Genomic DNA, 16,451 nt, shown 5'->3' with positions numbered 1-16,451 from the left:
ACAGGCAGAAACCCATGTCGTGAGACCTTCAGCTCGTGTCAGTGCTGCCATCAGGCTGCCTACAGCTCTCTTGCTCCCTGAGGCTCATGTCTCTCTAGGAAGGATGTTCGGGCTGGTGGTTCAGAGATGTTCAGGCAACAGGTCAGCTGGATGCTGTCACCAGTCACAAAGCATCCAGACCTGTCCACGTGAAATGTCCTTGTGCCCTAAAGCAGACAGTTCAGCTCCTCAACAGATTAACTCCTCAGCAATGGCCACTGGGTTACCCCAGGGCTACCATGTTGATACGCGAGTTTGGCCTTACAGAGCTTCAAGGGAAAAGCAATATGGATTGGTAATGACTTGTCCCTGCTTCAGCTTCATAGCTGCTGCCGCACAGCTGTTATCTATTCTATGCTACAACTGTACTAACACATAGAGTAGACTAGAGATATTTTTTAGGCTCTGAAGCCAAGCGGCATGGCCCAGCCTGCATTCGTACGCTCTCAAGAACCCTCAAAACAGAATAGCCATATCCCAACTACTTTGGGGGGATGATTCTTCTTATATGTTCTGTTCCTGGTTAAATCCATTACAGGGACCCTGCTAGCAGTTTAAGTGTGAACAATCACTTACCAATGCATGAACATAAACTCCCAACCCAGGTTAGTTTACAAGCATAGATGGAACTCCTGCATCCACACCTGCCCAGGGACAGACGAACTCAAGATATCCACTGTTGTCCTTGTTTGCCAACACAAGGTCTCACCGGGGCCTGCTCCACCCAACATCCCAGCAGCAAGAACTGTAGTCCCCTTTCTGGCCCTAAAAACACCCCCACATGGTGCCCAGGAAAGACTGACTGGCATGTAACAATACAACTGGTAAGCCAAGCTTTGGAAAGTGGTTTTGGCTAGGACTGACTGAGTTGTCATACTTTAAAACCTGTATCAAAATGCTCCAAAAGCAGCAAAAGTAGTGGGTACTCCGCATAATGGCAGTAGACATCAGAGCAGCCTAAAGGATTAATGAAACAGAAGGCACAGTTTTGTTCTTTTATGCAGCCTTTTAAATCAGCTTCCTCAAAATCTGAATGCGTTCCCTTTTGCATAGAACCACAATACACATGAAAAGGAATATGTGATACAATTTGGAGAGAGAACATTACATAGAAGAATTTTGGACTATTTCTCATACAGATGCAATCAATGCCAGTTTTGTGTATCTTTCTACCTGCACGAACAAATAATTACTAGACTACAGCATTCTGCAGTAATGATCATTAACTGCAGCAGCAATATTGCAGGCTCTAGGGCCTTATTGTAATCTTCTTCATTTCGGTGTTAAACTACTCTAACTTCATTAGCTTCACTGGAGATACTCCACTTTACACCTACATAATTGAGAGCAGAATCAAGCCCCCACTGCTGTGGAAAATACTGTGTAGTGCAGCACTTTTCAAATAAAATGTAATTAACATGAAATTCTAGATCCATATTGCAATTTGCAGAATGATCACTGTGGGTGCAACATGACTTCCAACTCCCTCTCTCATCTTAATTTAGTTAGAAATAGGACTGCCTGTGTAATATTCTCTCCATAGCAGCAAACAGAGGCATTTTTTCTTTTCCTTTTCTTATTGTTATTTTTTTCTCTTTATAAATCTTTGTCAACAAAGGATTACTGGCTCACCTGAGAGAGGCAGTTAAAGTCAGATACTCGCCCGTAATTAGGGAAACTTGGAATCCTTGACAGTGAACACCTGGCTTCTCATTACTACCTGAATTTTATACTTCCAAGTGTTAATCTCTCCTTAGGGTTTGCCTTGGAGTTTCATTCTGGTATTCAATGAAACCATCAGGTTTTCCAGGCACTGACACCTTTGAAATGTTTTCCACATGGGAACCAATATGAAACATGTGTGATTATTACTGATTTCTCTGCGTTGATTTCTATTATGGTAGCACCCTGGAAAAATAGTATAGACAGCAGTAATAAAATCTTTCATTGAATGACTTTATACAGCAGGAAGAGTTGTGTTTAAAGGGGCTGGTTTGAGGTTGGGGTGGGGAGGACTGCTATGATGAATGGTGTTATCATGATTATAGCTTGATTTAATGGATTCAAAGAACTTCTCGCACATTTTTTAGCCTTGGGAGTAAGTCTTACCAGCAGTTCTTTCCTCTTAAAAGCCAACACTGCTGCCTTTCCACATAGCTCTAGATGAAATACATGGGCTTGCTAGAAGCTGGGAACAGGCTGAGCACAAAACTCCCAGGTAACAGTACAGGGCTACAGTTCAGGCAGATTACTATAATTTCCTTTACTGAGTGCAGAGCTTTCTTGACTTCCCAACCTCTACCAGCCTTACGGGCAGGAAGGTTTTCTCACTCTTAAGAGATCAAATATGCTCAGAACTTTGTACTTTTACTCCAGACACCAGAAAACCCAGGGTGTCTTTGGGGTTTATCTTCTGCTAACCAGAAGGACTTACTATCCTATGCCTGAATAAGAGTTGTTTGAAGCACTCCCGGTCCAAAGCTCTTATTGACTACTGTGAGGCAATAGGGCTGATAAGAAACCAAATGATATGAAAGAAGAACAACAAAGCTAAGAGTTCACATGGAGCTGAAACTCACTCAGAAACATGAAAACAAGTGGCTTTTAAACGAGTTAGTTTGATTTCTGAAAGCACCAGGTACCATTGAGAAGGAAAAAAAAACAAACAAACAAAATGTTATCTTACCTCTATCAAGTCTAACCTCTGATATACTTCTGATATACTTGACAATTTTTAAAGCTCCCAGTGAATTCACGAAGAGCACACTGTGAAGCTTACTTAAAGAGTAAGTACTACACTCAGTGCAAGAAAATATGTAAGACTTGTTTGGGCTCTGAGGGGAAAAACAGGATGTGAAACTGTGGGAGATCTTGTGACTGATCTAAGCCTGAGCAGCCAAATTAGCAGTATTTTTCTCATAAAGGAATGGTTGTGATTGAATCCCAGAAGAAAAAACCGAGAAACCCCAAATTAACCCATGATGAGCTTTATGTGTGAAAAGATTATGTGCGAATGAAAAATGCAAAAAAAAAAAAGGCAAAATTTAATGAAAATATCAGAAAATCAAAGGTGTTGATCAAGGTGGTTTTTCTCATGCAGTTCAGCAACGAAAAGTAAAAACCTGGTTGCCTACTGCATTTTCCTTACATGGTTCAACTCAGACTCTGGTGTCCACTGTGTCATAGATGCTAAAAAAAATGAGCATCAGTGTGTACTGACAGAACAAGAGAGTTTGTTTTTCCTGAGTGGATACAGAAAGTTTCATGTCCCTGTTTGTCAGCATTCATTTTCATTTGAAACCACCCATAGGCCAGGTCTAACTACTGCCAGAGGACACCTGACAAATTTTCCCTGGAGAACAAGAATTTATTTCTTTAGCTGCACAGTTATTATCTGAGTTCTGGGCACAGCCCTGGGAGAGACTGATGCATATACTTTGGAGGAGGCTATATAATCTTACTATTAGAACTGGAATGCAAAGTGCATTTCCCCAGACCCTTGGTGAGGTCTTGGATGCATGGCATTTCCTAAATTCCTTGGGGATATCCAATGATCCTTACCAGTCCTCTGGTTGCTTGGGGAGCAGCTGCAGAGCACTGCCTCCTACCCAGAAGAGCTCAGGGAAAAGAAAAAACACTGTATCTTCATGAATATATTTTTCAGATTATTCATTTAAAAATAAACAAATAAATAAATAAAACCATGCCATAGCACCTGTGCAGATTATGTACACATATATGTAAGTAATGCAAGGGAAAGTTTAACCCAGATCCTTCTTCCTTAGCAGTTTTTCATTCTCCATTGACTGTTTCAACTCCTGCATTAAGCCCCTTCCCCTCAATTCCCTACAATGTTTTCTCTCTCTATTGTAATACCCTTCCTGTCTCTACCCCTGATGTTATGCAAATGTGGGTTATCGGGGGTGATGATCATAGAATTGAAAATAGATTAATACAATAGTCCTACTCTAGAGCATGAGACTCAAGACACAGTGGATCACTACCTATTCAGCTGGGAGCATTTCTGTGCATTCTGCAATTCTTGTCTTCCTTTCTTTATGTCCTATTTCTCTTCTATTTGTGTGTGTCAGGAATGAACTGTCTCATAGGCTATAGGGCAGACTCGTGCAACAGCCCAGCTCTCTGGGACTGGTGACTTGTATCACAGGCGTGCGCTGTCACAGGAATGACGTGATGCCAGTTTCCCAGCATGTAGTCTTCATATGTTTAATTGTATCTGCATATATTTAGTTGTATCTGTAATTTGATGCTTCTGCAATTTCTCATTTCTTCTGACATCAGCTTCTCTCATTATAGGCAGTACAGTTCTCAGTTTTCTGAAAAACATCTGCAGAGGAGGTGACAAACAATGCTGCAGTGGTGCCTCCTGCAATGAGTTGGTGAATCTGCCCCAGAACACCTAACAAATTGAAAAAATGGAAGGGAACTGACTTAGCTAATGGATCCACTCAAAATGTGGAAACACTGCCCTATTCAGAAAGCAACAAGAGAAATGTCTAAAAGGATGTCAGATAACCTGCTTCCAGCCTAAATGATGTACCAGAGGAATAAGGAAAAGGCGAATAAATATATATAAGATTTATCACATTTAGTAAGTAAGGAGGAAAAGAGTTCAGAAAACCTGAACAGAGCCTTCTGAGAAGGTATCAATAAATACATCCACCCCCTTCTGAATACTTCCAATGTAAAACAGCGTGCTCACATACTTGCCAATAGTGCTTTCTAGGAAAACATGTTTAAAATTGGGAAGTCTGAAGAGTTGGTGTTTTGTTTAGTGGAGGGAACAAAAACAAATGTTGTTTTGGATGAGCACAAATGTTTCATTTTGTGGTTTTTTTTTTTAATTCATTCAACAACAAAAAATACTTTATTGCTAGCATCAGTCATAGCATGGGAATCAAGCATACACACAGGAAAACAGAAAGCATAGATTTATGTTGTCCTCTGTTGCACTGGAGAATCCCAAGAGGAAAGTATGTTTGACAGGAGAAAAAAAAAAAAATGAGAGGAAAGAATTCCTATTTTAACATCTCTAACAGGATTAAAGTGATGGGGAACAAATAACTTCAAACCTCAGATGCTAAGGACTTCCATCTTTAGGTGTGCTAGTGCTCCTACTATGACCCCCCCCACTCCAAATGTAACTACAGAGAATAAATTGATTTTCTGTTATTATGACTTTTTAAAGTCACATTAATGTTCTACATAACTGAGTATTTGCACAGTACTTTTATTATGTGAAATACCATTAATTTCAATGGGAGTTTGTGTAGTATGGTAACGATGTCATTAAGCAGGGTTGTTAAACTCATTGGGCTATACACCATCCTGAATTACACCTGTACACCCCGCTCCCCCAGATCAGCATGCTCTCTCCCACACCTCTTTACCTGAGCCAACAGTATGTCCCTGCTTCCCATGGCTAGCAGGGGCCAAAGACCAAAGCTTTGCAGCTGCAGCTAATGACCAACAGGTAAGAAGTTTTGAGACATAGCCCATGCTATTTCCGTCTGCACAAGAACAATATTTGTTCAAAAGACACTTACAGACCTTTACTGTGTGGCTATGCCATGGGTTGAAATGGCTTCATTTATCACTTTATTCTAAAATGGCACAGCTTTATTCTTACAATAATTTTGTGAGCAAGAAAAAGAGCAACTCAATTCCCTGGAGTGGAACTGATGTACACACAGAAACTGTGATCTGCACACAGCAAATTCCTCTGGCGGCCTGAGGTCTGCGGAGCATCCTGGCTAGAGGTTGCTTTCCAGACCCATAACTGCTGCAACCAGTAGGGACGTCAGTATATGACACGTTTTATAGGCGTCTATTTCCAATTTAGTCCATGGATAATAACTTGCATGCTGAAAGATTTGCAAGACTTTGTCCCTTTAATGTTTGGGGATTAAATTGCATCTTCAGGAAAAGCTTGAAATAATGGGTGGTGAGTAAGTTGCACCATCTTTGAAGTAGCTCCAGGAAGTATTGTGCTTAGCATCACTCCTCTGAAGTATCGTCAAGCCTCTTTCCTGTGAGTGCTGAGCCGAGGGAAGAAGGCCTGTTTTCTTTCCTGCCCTATCTATGCCAGTTGCCTTGAAGAGAGAAACAGATGTACATGTAGATTGGGGAACATGAGGCTAGGGTGCAGCCCTGCAGAAGGGGATCTGGGGGTTTTAGCTTATGATAAACTCAATGAGTCAACAATGTGCAGCCAAAAGGACCAGCCATATGCTTGGGGTGCATTAAGCACAGTACAGCTAACTGGTCAAAAGAAGTGATGGTACACTATCCTCAGCATTGGTGTAGCCTCACCCTCGAGTTCTGTGTCCAATATAAGAAGGATATAAAATTTTCAGAATGTGCCCAAAGGAGGGCATCGACAATGGTGAAAGGACAATAGGGCATGACTGATGAGGAGTGGCTGAGGATACTTGGTTTGTTCAGCTTAGAGGAGACTGTCTACAACCTGTCATCACTGTCTACAACCTCCTCAAGTGAGTGAGTGGAGAGGGAGGCACTGGTCTCTTCTCCCTGGTGTCCAGTGATAGGACATGAGGGAGTGGTTTAAAGCTGCCTCAGGAGAAGTTCAGATTGGATATTAGGAAAAGGTTCTTCCCTGAGAAGGTGATCAAGCACTGGAACAACCTCCGCAGGATCATGGCCCCATGCCTGTTGGATGTTCAAGTAGCGTTTGGACAATGCTTTTAGATACCTCATTTCACTTTTAGGTTGCCCTGTGTGGAGTCAAGAGTTGGACTCAAGGATCCTTAAGGGTTCTTTCCAACTAAGGTTATTTTATAATTCTGTGAAAATATAACCCCATCCTCAGCTTTCCACTTGACCTAGAGGCAGCATGGCAAAATGGACCAGGAATCAGCAAGAGCCTGGGATGAAGAAAGGTCTCACTTTCCATCTTGATTTGCAGCCCAAATCATCACTTTGACTTTAACCTCTGTCCTTTGCTCTGTTTCCCAATAAAGGGCTTTTCTTTAGAACATTTTCTTCCTATCCTACTGAACTCAATGAGGATTTTGCTAATAACTTCAGCACAAGCAAGATGAAGCTCTTTTTAAAAAAAAAAAAAAAAAAATCTAATTTGGATTGCAGTTGTACTGATTGACAACTTCACTACAACTGCATTGAAATGCTGCCCAAATCAGTAATCTGCTTTGGTGTCTTAATTAACTAGAGTTAAATTTGAATTGAAATGCTTTTCTTGCAGATTTTTTAGGGTGACTGTCAATCCAAAGGTAAAGACTTCTATAAAATTGCTGCTGCTTTTTATTTTGTACAATTGCTTTAGATAAAGATATTTTTCTTCATCTCTTACCTCTCAGTACTTACGTTTTCTTATTTCATATTCCCTTCTATTTCCTTTTTTCATTTTTAATATATTCTTTTCTCCCTCTTATTTTTTAATTAGCCTTCTATTTGAATTTAATTATTTTCGTCTCTTTCAGCTAACAGCGTCTCACACAGCACACTATCTCACCACCCCCTTCAATAAAGCTCTGTTTCTCAGCTTCACCTGCCTCTTTTAAGTCTGAAATCTCTAATTTATTTTTTTGCATTTCTAATTCCCCCCCTTCCAATAATTCTTTTTTAACTCATGAGTTTCCTTTCCAGCCACAGGGCCTAGGTTTCTCTCCTTTTGCTTCCTTTACATCAGTGTAATACTGTAGGTTTCAAATGAGTGGCACCAGGTCTGTACGCTTGCAATGTACAGAACAATCAAGCCCACAAAGCAAACCAGTAAAGAAAACTGGAATGGGAAAATTTTTCACATTCCTGATCCCTGGAAGGTAGAAGAGCACTGCAATAAGCAGTTAACAAATATTCCTGGTCTTTATCCATTCCCTACCAATGTTGCTCTTCCCACTCCCCTTCTTCCTACAAAATTCACATCTGCTGTCTCTCTTGGGCACAGATTCTGATCTTGTTTTTACTGCTTTTACACTGGCTTCACTGTACTAATTTCTGTTTCATTTCTCTTGAGTTATCCAAGCTTAAGCAAGAGCAGACTCAGGGTCTCTGTTAGACTGGGATTTTTTTTTTCTTTTACTTTTTAAATTAGATGTCCCAACTGATCTTAAACAGCTGGCTTTTTTCATTTCAGGAGTAGCTTAAGTCTGCACTCGCCAATAGCATACAGCAGTTATCAGTTAATGAGATGACTTGTACCCTTGTCCACACTTGCATCACTACGGCTGCTTAAATGAGCTGATGTGCTGCAACTGAGGATTAAATCATCTCTTCCAATCCTGCATGCACTGCAGCACAAGCTACTCACTCCAACAACCACAGAAGTGATTGCAGTCCTGGGAAAGTCAAGATGAGCAGAAACCCTTGTGCATTAAAGGTAAAGCAACTTCAGTAGTGGAAAATGAAAAGAGAAACACATCCTCTGCTTGCTGTTCAGATGCTGCTGAAATCCCCTACCTGTTTTTTTCCAAATGTACACTGGTTTGTGTATTTTCACATCCTTTTTTAATCCACCCACTCATGCTTCATTTTTGAAAGGTACCTTGTGAACATGCCAGAGTTAAAAAGGATGCTCCAGCATTCGTTTCTGTAGATCACCATTCCAAAGTCATGCACATACAGTATAGGAAATATGTTCTAGAAAAAAAAAAGAAATTTCCTAATGTTAGAATATGATCTTTGGGGATTCATACTTCCAGGGTGAGGTAACAACTTTGGTACCCTGAAGCCTGAAGAAGAGCTATTTTTATAATAATGCTATGTTTGCTGACTCCGCAAGGAAATCACAAACATTGGGATATGGTTCCAGAGGGTTTAACCCAAGTGTTGGTCCCATGCTGAAGAATATTCGGCTATAAATGACTACCTGGTCATTCAAACTGGGGAGCTGAAGATAATTACATACATCTTTGGGTTGTTATTGATTACAGAAACACCACAACCTGTTTCAGCCCTAGGGCTAACTAAGTTCAGATGGACCCTGTTCTTTCTACGCAGACTGCATGAACAAAGATGCCTTAAGGAAGGATTGGAAATTGGCATCGGTTTATCAGTGCAAAGCTATACTTTGTTCAGAGAACCTAAATTAGTTGTTCCATTTCCGTGTTACAGAGACAAAATTAATAACATTTCTTCATATGTGGAGACAGCATTTGCACTGAGGCGATTATGCTTGGCAAAACAAGCAAAAGCCTCAGTTGCTGAATATTTTTGCTGTTATCTGCTATTACTTCCTTCTTTGCAAAAATTCTGGTTTAGGCTTCTTTGACTTATAACAGTAGAGAGCTAAGATACTCCTTTTAGAGTAGCTTCATGTAGTACCAAGACCCTGCAAGATCCCAACACAGCTCTAGGCACTGTGCAGACACCTAGCAATAGACAAATCCATATATTCACTCAACCTTGAAAGATATTTATACTGATGCAAAATGAATGTATTATACTACCACTCTGGTTTCATGGCAACTGAGGTCCATCAGTTAATCAATTGTGTGCAGCACCAAAATCATACTGAAGGGACAAAACCATCCCTGCCCTGGCAACCTCATGAACTACTTTTCCATGCCTTCCATGTTGCACTTGTATGAGTTCTACACATAAGCAGCAAGTCTTCAGGCTTAGAAAGGATTCAAAATAAAACCCACACCAAAACAAAAACCCCATTGTGTACTTTCTGATTAATTTTTGAGTGCACCTGAAGCAATTACAAGAGTAGTAATGATATTCTTCATAAAGCCTGTCCCTTAACATGCACCATAATTAGAGGAAACTTGGATCCCAATAGACATGGTCTTTAAAGTCTCAAGGGAATGGGGGCAGGGGTATGAAAGGGAAAAGGGTAAGGCCATTAAACATATCCAAGGTACCTCTGCCTACCCTTCTCACCATAGACCAATGCAAATATGTGGCCTGAAAATTAACACAGCTAGGAAGGAAACATCCCACGGGGAGAATCAATACCCAGCAAAGGATAATGGGAACCCTGTGCAAGCAGCTGTGATCTGCCCTCTGAACATTAGCACCTGTCCACGACAGCAATCAATGCTGGTCAATGGGCAGCTCTCCTTACAGCTCAATTCACACAATGATCGTTAGCTGGAACCAACGGTGGCACCCTGTGCTGCCAAATGGTGTCCCTTTCTTCCTAAACAGGGGCAGACAATGCCTTCCCCAAATAACTGACACTGCTCTTTCTAATCTTTCCTCCCTCCCTTCTGCTTTGGCCTTTTTGCAGTATACAAGGAAGATACATAGAATCCACAGCTAGAAATTAAGTTATTCAGCTTAATTTCAGAATGCTTCTTTCAGGGAGTCAAGGCACTTCAGTTCGGGCATAGCAAGGAATCTGGGCTTAACCATTTCTGTTGATACCATGTTCATCTTGTACTTTACAATTATTATTAAAGAACATGATTTATTACCCTTTCAAGGACAGTGGAAGAGCAAAACTGGATATGTTCAGAAGGGGTCCGAATTTGAGTTATTCTCCACAGGACAGTAGTTTTGCAGGCAGTGACCTTTATGCCTGTCTATGTCTGTCTAAGCTGCATCTCTGAAGACCAGTCTTGTCACAGCCATACAGTCACACTGTAATATAGCAAAAAGAGGGGAAAAAATGATATAAACAGAGTGATCATGCTTTCATGGAGTCCACTGAGTCCAAGGAATTAATCTGATGTAGTCAGCAGCAGGTCCAGAGAATGCTTCTTTCACTCAGAAGGGCCTTATTGTTTCTGGTGCAATAGCAAACGATATTGAAGTCTGAAGATTTGCCTTAGAAATTTGAAGTACCTAATTTTGACCCATGACTGTATGACTCTTAATAGTATCCAAACTCTGTTGTGCTTTACTATCCCAAGACACTAAGAAATACACACAGGAAGTTGAACTCTATATGGATCAAAACCTCAGTCTTCTAAATGCCATGTGTCTGCTCATGTGCTCAAAATTAAAAGTGTGTTTCATTAGTCTGGGGTCTGTGAATCTGCTCTGAATACTTAAAGTCAGAAAAATGTCCCCAAAAGTTTGCAGGAAATCATGGTAGCCACCAAAGATTATTCTGGATTTTGTGGTTCCCAGTACTGTACTCTCAACACAATAATATCCAGTTTCCTGCTAGCATTAGCAGACGCAGAAACACAGAGTGAGCTTACCAAGATGCCAGCTAAGGCTCTGAAAGGTAGACAGCTGAGCAGTGTACTGGAAAATGACCAGATATATTTAAACTGGCACGATCCAGTTCACTACGTTCTGAACTGATGCCAAAGGTTCAGGGGCATTGCAAGCACATCTTATGTAAGGGACACACTTTTCTGCCCTCTACTCCTGGTGCTGAGCACAGCCGAGTGGAGAGCAGGGAGCAGAGGGCAGAGGATATCCTAGAGCTTTCTTTCAAACTTGACACAGATTTCCATTTTGTCACGTTCTTAGCATGTGTGTTTATTTTCCTTGAATATTCAAGCATTTGGAGCTTTACAGTTGCCAGAGCTTATGAAAAGTGCATATTTAGCTCAAAGAGTTCCCAGATGTGAATTTCAAAATGACACAGTGTTGATTAGCTATAGAAGGCAGCCAGTCAAAGAGCAGAAACAAAAACATGTGACTTGGCATTCCCCAGCCACCCAGAAAATAGTCACCCATTTAATTTTTCATGAATTTTCCAAAATCTGGGAATACGTCAAAAGTTAAAGGCATGAACAGATGTTTCTGTTTCCTAGTCCACACCTAATGTCTTGCCCTATCACCAGTGCTCTTTCACCTTCTCCTCTTGGGAAAGGTCTTAGGAAGACCTGTGAGGTCATCAGAAAGCAGTGGCCAGGACTTCAGGGTTCCTCCATCACTGAAGTTATCCTGCCATGGAGACACCTGGGGCTCTAACCCACCTCTGGGGGAAAAAATGAAATTAGAAGGAAATGCATTTATTTTCTCTTAATGTTATGCATTGTTTGCAGCTGATCATTCATCATCACAGCTCACCCCTATGAATGATTCATGAGGGGACAGCTGTTCCCAGGGACTCAGCTCCTGAGCCACACATACCACAGGAGGCATCCCCAGACTGGTTACAGGAGAAGATGAGCATCTGAGAAATGCCGAGGTCTCTTCACCTCAAAGAACTTCATTTTTTCAAATGAAGGCAAGGCTACAATGCACCCTAACAGTGCAAGAGGGGAGGAACTGAGTAAGTAGGTTGCATGTAAAAATAAAAGTTGCTTCAAGGTATACAATAAACCAGGCTTTAAGGAGGGGTAGTACTGCTCAGCTGGAAACACTGGGATTCAATCCTGTATGGAATTCTTCTAGCTTCAGCAAAATGCACGCATAAAACACACAAAACTTCACTAAAATGTTCATGTTTTACAGATATTATTTGGTTCGTGTCTTATTTTTCAAGGAAAGTTCTATACTTTAGCTGCAGGCACTACAAAGGACACAGTAAAGCCAGTTTTCACACCCATTTCTGATTTGCTTCTGAGTCTTGTCTTTGTATAATAGCTGTATGTCTCATACATGCACAGCATGTATGGCACTTTCTACTGCAAACAGAACTAATCTCCTCCTAATGACGCTTCCCAGCTTTAAATTAATGGCAATGTAAAAATGATATCCTCCCTGTTTCTTTACTACTACCTCAACTGAAGGAGAAAGACATAAGAAAGAATTTTAAAATGGTTGGTGATATTACAGTAATTATTGTTACAAATCAGCTATTTTTTTCAAATTCAGTGACAATTTTGCCATAAGAAAATAGAAACTGGCAGTAGAACCGAAGTGGCAAGCAATTTGTGCACTATGTGTAGATGTTGCACAGATCAGGAACATTTCTTATGCCTTCTTGCTCTCTCTTATGCCCTTGCTCCTTTAAAAAAAAAAAAAAAAGAAAAAAAAAACATTCAGGATGGGATGAAGTTATTATTTTTTTAACCATACAGCTTTTGTGTGAAATGTTCTTTATTCTATTTGGATAGTGCATTCTCTCAGCCTTTCTCTGACCTTACACTCATCCCACCACAGACTCAGTCTACAAAGTATCCAAGGTAATTTATACCACAACCATTGTTTATACAGAAGTAGGCAAGGGAAACTCAGTTGTTTGTAAATGCAGGAGGGCAATTTAAAATAAAATTAATTTCAGCTGCAGTGATGGAATTCTTTACTATGTCTCCATAAGAGATGTACAAACTACTTACTCTGCAGAGAACAAGGTTACAAGTCGCACATCATACATACACTGGAATTACATGGTTTGTGGTAGACCTCTCTGGTGCCAGAGCCAAACTCTGTTCTCTGTCTCCAGAGACAATGGGCTTGTGTTGATATAAGGTTGCAGAATTTGACAATAAATCAGTAAGCAGGCACACCAGACAAAAAATAACAGGCCTCTGCCGACATATGTCCCTGATTAGATATCACTTGCACATGGAAATCATTTTTAGTTACAAAAGAAAGCTTTTTGTTGTCTCCAGAAAGACCATTTCTAGGCAGCCAAATGTTAAACAGGTCCCTAGAGGCAGCAGTGGTCACCTTTGCCATAAGGGAAGAGAACCACAGGAGGGCTTCCCAGTGGGGAGAGACAATGTGTCTGGTCACCTTTTTCCCCATTAACAACAGTTAGTGTAGTTCAATCTTGTCACCACATAGATATGTGGCACCAACACCGTCATGCAGCCCAGAGCATTAATTATACAGATCTCTGCTACATAAATTTCAGCTTGCTTCAGATAACATTTTCCAATAACAAGAAGTCCAAAAGCATGAACCACAAAAGCATCATTCATTTCATAGAAAAGGCGCTATAGGATTCTTTCCTTTGATATAAAGACCTCTGTTAATTGTCTCAGGCTCATATTTCTTTAATGAGGATCACTTACAATGATGTGGTGAGAGAAGACAAAATTTGTACAAAACAGTAGGATCCTTGAAACTACAACAAGACCAATTCCTTCAAGTACAAAGTGGCCATAATATAACGCCTCTCTTACCCTTCAGATTCCAGCTGTGTGCAGAACTTGATACTGTTATCTGTAGGAAGAAAAAGACAGAAATAGTGGTTGGTTGTCTGGAGCAAATTACTGCTGTTAAAGGTGAGACATAACAGAGCTCAGAAGCCATTAATACTACGTATGTTGTGTGTGCCCATGCTGGTCACTCTCTAGGAAACTTACGCTCTTCTCAGTTCTTTAAGTCTTATATCCTGTATCCTGAGTGCTGAAGATGTGACTCAAGCTGAACGCTGCCAGATTCATAGAATCAGAGAATCATAGAATCATTTTGGTTGGAAGAGACCCTTAAGATCATCAAGTCCAATCATAACATAACTCTAGCACTAAACCATGTCCCTAAGAGCCTCATTTACATGTCTTTTGAACATCTTCAGGGATGGTGACTCCACTACTTCCCTGGGCAGCCTGTTCCACTGCTTCACAACCCTTTCAATGAAAACATGTTCCTAATAGCCAACCTGAACTTTCTATGGAGCAACTTGAGGCCATTTCTTCTTGTCCTATCACTTGCTTCAAACAGACTAAATTTTGAATGCTTTGGCTCAAATTAAATCTTGCATTGCTTCTTATTATTTAATTTTGCAAAGATTTTTAATTATGAAGATAAAATTTTTCTCTTGGATACTATTTATCTGCAGGCTTGCATGCACTCTTTCCAAAAGATACAGAACTGAGCGTCAAAGAATTTAAGACTATAGATGAGCACCTAAGCAGAGGTGAGGTTAGATCCCTCAATTCATTACCTTGTCTCCAGATCACTCTGCCACTAGGAGCCAAAATTATAGAATTAAAACAACCAGCCTGGCTGTAGACCTCTATGACCAGGACTGGCCTGTATTCCAGTGTTCATGGGTGATCTAAGAGAGATCTCCTACAGGTGTTGCCTCAGTTGAAAACTGATGAAGAAGAAGAAACAAAAATGATGTTGTGCATGTAATGGACAGGAATGAAAATTCTTTGAATAAATTAGCACAGCAGTGTGTTCATACTGACTTATGAAATATCTGTGGACTTAAAGCATTTTTCTATGATGCTTAAGAAACCTTATATCTATGAAAAACTGAAAACAGAAAGGTCATTTTTTCTTACAGTAGTATTCACTACAATTTTTTCTTCACAACACTTACATTTCTGTTACCACAGTGAAGGGTACTTTCTCATCCCTGTTGAACACAGCACATATTTGAGACAAAACTGAAATAATTCATTCAGACAGATGCATATCTCAGAAAAAATTCCAGCTGCATGAAGGCAGGCTAGAAAGGGAATGATTTTGTAGGCGCTGTTGTTCACTTCCTAAAATATCACTTATCTTTGTGAACAACTTGTCCTAGAATAATTCCAAACTCTTTTCCATTTTACTGTAAGGCTTCTGTGCATATGTTTATATTCTGACTGTCCTCTGGATGTTCAGTCATTCACAGAGAAGTGTGTGTGCTGTGACTTTTTTAAAGACCACTAATTCCTGCAGGAGAACTAACCCACCACCCACTAACCTACTGCCAAACATCACTGCAGGAGACAAAACCTCACCACTGCAAACAAATGCTGAAACTACTTCAGATATGCTGTGCCGTTGTGACTGTTCTTTCTGTAGTAAGTGGCAAAGAAAGTTGTGAATCAGAGTTTGGACTAAATGACTTTCTAAGGTCACTTCAAACATAAATTTTCCTGTGATCCTATGACAGGTGGCAATGTGGTACATGAGACAGATACTGCTTCTGCTGCATAAACCTGAGGATTTACTGTCTATTATTACTAAGCTGTTGTTACAGTTCTGCCATCTGATGTGAGATGCTGCATGAACTAAAATCCTGGTCATGTGAGTTGCTTTCACTGAATATGCTAATCCACGCAAAATATTAATATATTTTTTATTTATAATGAACAGTTTTATAAATCATAAATACTATGATTCATTAAAGAGGGCCATGCAGCAAAATCCAGTGAAGACAGTGAGAGCTAAAATAAAACCCAAGCAACTCTTTGACAATTTCACAATGTTTGTGCACTGTGCTGCATCCTTTAAGCACAAGTCCACGCATGAAGATAGAGAGTGAAGTGCCTTTCCTGGGGCTTTGCAACAACCGGGGTTGTGCTGCCAGGAACAGCATAGCCCTCAGCCATGTTCAACAGTTGTGCAACATTGATTTGGAGCAATATCAGAACGGGACCCCCCTCTATGATAAAAATAGGGCTGACAAAGTCGTGGAAGGAGCCAACGCTTAACAACAGATCCAGCGCATGGTGAAAGAGAATGCTGCTTGGAGCGTAATGTAAGATAAGATTACACTGGTACAGCATTGCTGTTTGCAGGAAGAGACATTACCCCTCCAACATAGACACACTGACACATTGTAATGAATCACAGATTAACCATTGCATTATTCCTGAAGATTCAAAGGG

The 16,451-nt window shown here is 40.4% G+C and overlaps 1 long non-coding RNA gene across 4 annotated transcripts in view; it reads right to left on the bottom strand.

Annotated features, from left to right (window-relative positions):
• Positions 1–16,451, bottom strand: part of LOC110362143 (uncharacterized) — a 295,772-nt gene that overhangs the window by 244,348 nt on the left and 34,973 nt on the right. For all 4 annotated transcript variants that reach the window (XR_010471122.1, XR_010471121.1, XR_010471120.1 and 1 more), the window contains exons 5-8: positions 14,789–14,941; positions 14,025–14,064; positions 10,464–10,629; positions 8,585–8,679 (exon numbers count right to left, since the gene is read on the bottom strand). This is a non-coding gene — a long non-coding RNA (uncharacterized LOC110362143). The remainder of the gene's footprint in view (positions 1–8,584; positions 8,680–10,463; positions 10,630–14,024; positions 14,065–14,788; positions 14,942–16,451) is intronic.

This window comes from Columba livia, chromosome 3, assembly GCF_036013475.1.
Source record: "Columba livia isolate bColLiv1 breed racing homer chromosome 3, bColLiv1.pat.W.v2, whole genome shotgun sequence".
NCBI lineage: Eukaryota > Metazoa > Chordata > Aves > Columbiformes > Columbidae > Columba > Columba livia.
The sequence above is the reverse complement of the archived record's forward strand: the minus strand, read 5'-3'. Positions and strand labels throughout refer to the sequence as shown.